Source organism: Peromyscus leucopus, chromosome 1 (genome assembly GCF_004664715.2).
Source record: "Peromyscus leucopus breed LL Stock chromosome 1, UCI_PerLeu_2.1, whole genome shotgun sequence".
Taxonomy (NCBI): Eukaryota; Metazoa; Chordata; class Mammalia; order Rodentia; family Cricetidae; genus Peromyscus; species Peromyscus leucopus.
The window spans coordinates 65,566,267-65,573,386 of NC_051063.1; the positions used below are offsets into that span (position 1 = coordinate 65,566,267).

Here is a 7,120-nt window from a genome sequence, read left to right on the forward strand (position 1 = left end):
AAGTTTCAGAGTTTTTAAAAAGCTTTTTATTACTTTTGGATTTATATGTCTGTGTGTCTACATGTGCAGGTTTCTACAGAAGCCAGAAGAGTGTGTAGATCTCCTGGAGCTGAAGTTACAGGCACTCATGAGATGCCCAACATGGGTGCCAGGAACTGTACTCAGGTCCTCTTGAGAGAAAAGAGGCTTATTCTGTCGGAGGTAGCCAGCCTGCCAAGAGTCAGTATCCCACAAGTCTCCCCCATCTTTAATCTCTCCCACCTGTTAAAGTTGCTATTTACACAAAGGCCCCTGTGGACAGTCAGCACCTGCCTTAAAGACCCAGGATTCCTCCCACCCTGGTGTGCTTACTAGCCTATTTGAATCATGGCACACCCTTCTATCAAAAAGAAATAGATTTTTATTAAAAAAAAATTCCTTTGTGTGACACCAAGATTATTCTTTTTTTCTAACACTTGGAAGAGCAGAAAGGGCTCTTAACTGTTGAGCTGTTCCTCCGGCCCCTAAAGTTTCAGTTTTGCAAGATGAAAACAGAGCCGGAGGTAGGTAACGACCATTATGGTTTTGCAAAAGTATACATGTACTTAATGCCACAGAACCATGCACTGCTCAAGACAAGAGGTTCAGGTGTCCAATTTTATAACGTGTATATTTTGCCACAGTTAAAACACACACAGCCTACAAAGTCCCCCCATCCCTCTTTAAGCCTATCATGTAATGGAATCCCTAGGGACAGTGGGAGACAGCAGCTTTCTCTGGTACCTCCAGAAAGGCCTCCACTGGGTAGCCCTACCTGGCCAGTCTCCACTCTGAGATAGAGTCAGAGTTCATGCTGGACATGTACACAGAAGGAGAAGATCTTGAATCTCAGTTCCTGGCTTACTTCCAAAATAATCTTCTCCTCCCAAGGGGTAGGGGGATGGCAGAAGATCATTCACCTTAGAGCCCAGGGAAGAGCACACAGGCTCCCAAGTCCTGGCTCCAGAAGGTTCCTCTCTCCGGAATTTCAGCTGAGCTGGTGGTGGCTGGAAGGTCCCCTAACTCAGGCTTCCTGGTGATTCTTTGACATTTCATTCTGAACTGCTGAGGACACAGGCTTCACCAATGCCTGCTGCAAGTGGCAAAAAACCACGCACCTGCCAACCTATCAAAGGTGAGCACTGGGGCAGCACAATCCTGCTCTGCGTGTCTCCACTCTAAAAGACACCAGCCTAGAACCTAAGATGGCCTGGGTGTAGCAGGAGCATGTATGTGTAACAAAACTGGATACAATACAAAGGCCATAAAACATCAGCAGAGGGGTAACAGCCAATTTAGAAAGCAAGCTGTCTCTGGGCGGTGGTGGCCCACACCTTTAATCCCAGCACTCGGAAGGCAGAGGAGGCGGATCTCTGTGAGTTCAAGGCTAGCCTGGTCTACAGAGCGAGTTCCAGGAAAGGTATAAAGCTACACAGAGAAACCCTGTCTCAAAAGGGAAGAAAGGAAGGAAGGAAGGAAGGAAGGAAGGAAGGAAGGAAGGAAGGAAGGAAGGAAGGAAGGAAGGAAAGAAGGAAAGAAGGAAAGAAGGAAAGAAGAGAAAAGAAAAGAAGCAGTCAAAAAGTTAGGTATGTTGTTGTACACCTATAATCCCCACAAACAAGAGGCTAGGACAGGAGATTTGCCATCAGTTTGAGGCCAAGCTGGGCTACATAGCCAGTTCAACCCAAGCCAGCCTAGGTTACACAACAAGACACTGCCTTGAAACAACAAAAGAAAAAAAGAAATAAAAAAGGAAAAGTAGGAAAAGAAAAAGAGGTGTGAGAGATAGTTCAATAGGTTTTAAACACTCTATGAAAGTATAAAAACCTTTTCCATGTGGAAAAGCCAGGTGTGGGTCCTGTGTCTGTGATCCTAGTGCCGCTACTGTGAGATGGGAGGTGGAGACAGAAGAATCCCAGAGGCTCTGGAGACAGCTAGCCTAACATGTGCAGTGGCAAAGAACAAGAGACCCTGTCTCAAGACGGAAGTCGAGGATCAATGTTTACTTCTAACCTCCATATACGTGTGATAATGATGTGTGCACCCATCATGACTGTGCATGCACGTGTGTGCACACACATACACAAAAGAGGAAAGAAGAAAGAATGGGAGAGAGAAAGAAAGCAAATAAGCCAGTAGGAAGGGATGTTTCATGGTATTGTTTGGTGCCGACTCAAGTGGATTTCTGGGCGCACAGTCCACTGCTTATGTCTGCTCTCTGAAGAGTATCAGAGCTGCAGAGGAATCCAAAGCATCAACGCATAGCTGTAAGGCCAGCAAGGCCCCAGTGGTAAAAATGCTCCATGCTGGACCTGCCCTCTGATTCTCCAGTCCCATTAGGGACAAGAAACACTAGGTAATTCAAGCTGGCTTACTACACAGGGGAGTGAAGAAAGAGATGCACAACATGAAAAGGGTGCCAGGGCCTCAGCGGGGCAGACCAGGTTTCCTAAAAGGTGACGATCTGTGTGGACACCACAATAGACCTTGCCCTTGAGTTCCATCTACTGCCAGGGACAGTTTAAGCCCCTCTGCAGCTCAGCTGTTCCCTTTACTGTGCCAGCCATACCAGGCAAAGACTTCTGTTCAAGTCTCTCTATTCCTAGACAACCATCAACCATAGAGTATACCTACAGGGTTTGAGGAGACCTGGTGGATATAGTAGCCTTGCTGGCCTAGAATAGCCAGTGTGGGCTGCACCCTAACCAAGCCTCCTATATTCTTAACACTCAAAGGAAACACCCAACCGGGCTGTGAACACTGCTAGCAGCATGCTCTTCCCAGCTCCAGGCTGTGGCACCTGTACCCAAGCTGGGACAGCAGTTTCGGGAACACAGCCCTTGGTGCTGTCCTCTTCCTCAGCACCATTCCTTGCTCCCACACACAACCACACCAGGACAAGGCAAGCCCAGTGGAGTACACATAGCCCTCCTGAGGCCACTTCCCTCCCAGCCAACTTCCGACTCCCTAAAACACGCTCATGATATTGTAGTGCCCCATAGCAAACCCATTCACGTAAAGTGGGCTAAGAGCACTCATCAAGAAGGGACTGAGCCAGGCGGGCGGTGGTGGTGCACGTCTTTAATCCCAGCACTCGGGAGGCAGAGCCAGGTGGATCTCTGTGAGTTCGAGGCCAGCCTGGGCTACCAACTGATTTCCAGGAAAGGAGCAAAGCTACACAGAAAAACCCTGTCTCGAAAAACCAAAAAAAGGGGGGGGGTTGAAAACTGTGGGGTACATATGGTGAGATATTGGTTTTGACAAAGAAGGATTTGCACTATGTACAGTAGCATGGTTGAACATGCTGCTTAAGGATATTGTGGAAAGTCAAGCAAGCCAATCACAGGCAGGAAAGGGACACATGGCTCCACTTGTGAGGTATCCACCACGGTCAAGCCAGACATTCATAAGATTGCAATGGTGGGCGGTGGGAGCAGACACACGCTCTAGATATCTACTATAGGACGCTGTGCTCACAGCTGATAATTGGCCATGCTTGACACTAGGCGTGTTATGAACTCTATGTGTGGCTTTTCTTGTCGCTGCCACCTAATACTAGGTCAAGGGGAACTTAGAGGAGGAGTGGGTTTTTTTGTAGTTCAGTTTCACAGCAGGGGGCTCGGCGGCTGGGGCTCTGGAGACAAGATGTTCACACATGAGCCTGTGGGAGACATTTCACACCGAAACCATTATGCTTAGAATCTGTTAGGAGGATAGACATCCTGAAAAGTGCTCTCACCTGCCACAATAAAGCCAAAAATAGAAGGGAGGTGGGGAAAGAGCCCATCTGGATGTTCTGATGGAGAAGACCACGCTGTTCTCACTAGAGACCTAGGCAAGCGGATGGAGAAGGATTCACGTGCAACCCCCGCCCTAAGAGAATCAGGACGATGCCTGCACCGCTGCTTATGACAGGGATCCTCTTTCTTATCTTTCCGTTTCTCGTAATAACAACTTTTTATTGAACTCAGTATTGAGACAAGGTCATATTCTGTAGCCCAGCCCCAACTCAAAGCAATCCTCCTGCCTCAGCCTCCAAAGTACTGGGATTACAGGTATGAGCCACCACGCCCAGCAATATTTTTTTTTAATTATGATAACATTTCCCATTCTACCGGACTGTGAAATTACAATGAACACAAACTTTGGTACCCAAACTCCAGACCTGCTATCAGCTGCCATTGTGGGTGGCAGATTCTTCCAGTGTGAGAAATGAGAGAGGCAAGGAAGCAAGGACCCCTAGTGAGAGGTTCTTTGGGCCATCAGGACTCAGCCTACATCCATCTTTTCCTCTCCAAATCACAAGTGTACTTACCTAGTATGTGAACTAGCTGTGGTGGCTCGCACATGGCTGACTCTTGTAAACTAGGATCAGACCAGTTTGTACTGCATTTCCTTACAGCCACGGAACCTGGCTCTGCCAGGGCAGCCCCTGGCAGGGGGACACAGGTTCACAGGCACAGAAAACACATGGAACCACATGGGTTTGGCCAGCGCTCTTCTTGCAGAAAACACTCTCAATGTCTACACGTTTCTGTGCCTCAAAGCTTAGTTACAAGAAGGTAAACCAGGTTTCCCCCGCCCCAGTGTAGAGTGAAATACTGCAGGTGAATGCTATAAGGGTATAAATTCACAACCACACATTTGCTTTCTGAGAGAAGAGGGCAAAGACGGCCTTGTGCCCTGCTTTTTTAATTCCGCACCTTGGTAGAAAGAAGGCCCTGGCCTTCTTCGCTCCACCCACACCACAAGCCTAGTTTGGGACCCACAACCACGGCCAGAACCATTTCTGGTGTCCTGCTGTTCTGCCAGTGAGCACCCAGATCTGTGAGTCACCGCCAGCTTCCTATATTTACAGGCAGCCAGCAAAAGGGGGCTTTGAGCGTTTCACCACCTTGTGGAGAAAGCCTGAATCTAGCCGGGAAGCAGAAGGTTTTGTTTTTTGTTTTTTTAAATCCTGTTTTTTTTTTTTTTTTTTTTTTAAACAGGCGAAGTCAATGGACAGGCACATCTTTTTCCTCGGTAAACTGGCCAGGCCAGTGTCCTCTCACCAACTCCCAAACGCAAGCAAACAGTAATTGGGTGGCCTCCGCATATCCTCAGCATCCCACTGCTGTATGTCCATCCCGGAAAGGGGGACCTGGGAAAATTTTAAGCCACCTACCCCAAAATAAAAATCTAAAAAGGCCCCAGCGGCACCATCTCGGTGGAGGTACTGTAGAGACAAGTCGCGAATCCCTGGCGGTGGCGCACCTGCGCGTCCACACCCAGCGCAGCGTCACCCGCGGCTCCCTAGGCCTGCGCAAGGCTGGCCCTGCTCCCGCACACCGCGGGAAACCGGGGCGGTGAAATAAATGGCCATTGGAGCGCGAGAAATCTCCTAGAGAGGCAAAGAAGACCCCCAACCCAGGCAAGGCCTCCGGACCCCTGATCACGGGGGTTAGGAGGGAGAGGTCGAGCAAGCCCCGCCACCCTGCTCCATGCCGGTGCCATCCTGCTCCATCCCGGTGCCACCCCAGAGTCGCCACCCTGCGCCATCCCATCCACCCTGGGTGTCGTCACCCTTCTCTATTCCGGTGCCATCTCAGCCACTCTGGGCGTCACCACTTCGCTCCATCCCGGTGTCATCCCGGCACCCCGCGCCACCTCCAGCCCGCATCCGCCGGCCCTAGATACTCGCCGCCAGGTGCCGGGCGGAGCGTAAAGGGCCCTGATGAGCGCGCCCCTCGTCCCCTCCCCGGTCAACTGTGGGGTGCGTAGGGTCCCATGGACCGCGACACTGCTCACCAAGGTTCCCCACGATCAGGCTTCGGGTGGCGGCGTCCGACGGCCCGGCTCAACCATCGCAGTGTCGCTGCGGCGGGCGGGGGCCGCGCGTCACCGCGGGCAGCGCCCCGAACCCCGGCCCGCCCCTGCGGGCGCTCCAGCCGGCGCCGGCCCAGTGTCGCCCGCCCCCTGGCTTCCCCAGATCGCTTCGCTTATTCTTAAGAAACAAGTCTCAGGTCCGTTAAAGTGAGAAATGACATTGTGGAAAAATGACCCTGGGGCTGCAGAGGACCCTGCTGCACCAGGCGGGGTTCTAAAAACCAGCCAGCTCAAATATGCCTGCGGGTCGCCGAGGGCCACGCGCATATGAGGGACTATCCGTGGTAGGAATCACTCACCCTCATTGCGTGCTGGATGTGAGCAGCCATGAGCAGCGCCCGCGAGTTGCACGTGGGTGTTCCAACCCTTAACCCTTGGCTTCCCGGCTCCAAGAGCGGCTTTCCAAGGCTCCGTGGGGAGAGAAACGCTTTCAGGCTTCAGCGAGCAATTGTTATTTCTATCCCAACACTCACAGCTCTGCCCTCCCGCTTCTCTCTGCCCCCTGTCCCTTCTTATACTGGAGATGGAACCTAGGGCCAAGTGTTTTGCCAATAAGCTGTATCTCAGCACTGTGTTGCCTCACTGTTTTGTTTTGCCCTGTGATAGGGTGTCCTAGTGTCCTTGATGAAAAGCAACTTAGGGAACAAATAAGTTATTTCAGCTTGTAATTCCAGTCTATCATTTTGGGAAGCGCAAGGCAGGGACTTCAAACAGCTAGTTACATCATATCTGCAGTCAAGAACTGAAAGGAAGGAATGCTTGCTTGCTTGCTGGCTTATTTGCTTGCTTGTGTCCAGCTCCATTTCTTCACTTTTATACAGTTGGGGGGTGGGGGTGCTGCACAGGAATGGTACCACCCACAGGGAACTGGATCTTCGCACATCAATTAATTAAGATGATTCCTTGCAGAAATGCCCACAGGTCAGACCAGTGTAAACAAACTCTCATGGAGACTCTCTTCCCAGGTAACTCCATCTAGCTTGTGCCAAGTTGACAATTAAATCACATCCAGTGATTGTGGTATACACCTTTCATTCCCAGCAATTGGGAGGCTGAGGCAGACAGAAATCTCTGTGCCTGGTCTATATACTACATAGTGAGTTCCAGGGGGAGCCAGGGCTTTATAATGAGACACTGTTTCTAAATTAATATAGAATAACCTAACCGTAGCATAGGCTCCTTGGGTGTCCTGGAACTTACAATATTAACCAGACTGGCCTCAACTTACAGTGAGCCC

The 7,120-nt window shown here is 50.5% G+C and overlaps 1 protein-coding gene across 11 annotated transcripts in view; it reads right to left on the reverse strand.

Moving 5' to 3' along the window:
* The window catches only part of Jakmip3 (Janus kinase and microtubule interacting protein 3), a 133,866-nt gene extending 127,279 nt beyond the window's left edge, over positions 1-6,587 (reverse strand). For 10 of the 11 annotated variants that reach the window (XM_028869408.2, XM_037209527.1, XM_037209517.1 and 7 more), the window contains exon 1: positions 5,806-6,172. The gene's annotated coding sequence lies outside the window, so the exon portion shown is untranslated. The other variant, XM_037209519.1, reaches the window with a different exon arrangement.
* Positions 6,588-7,120: the final 533 nt, after the last annotated feature.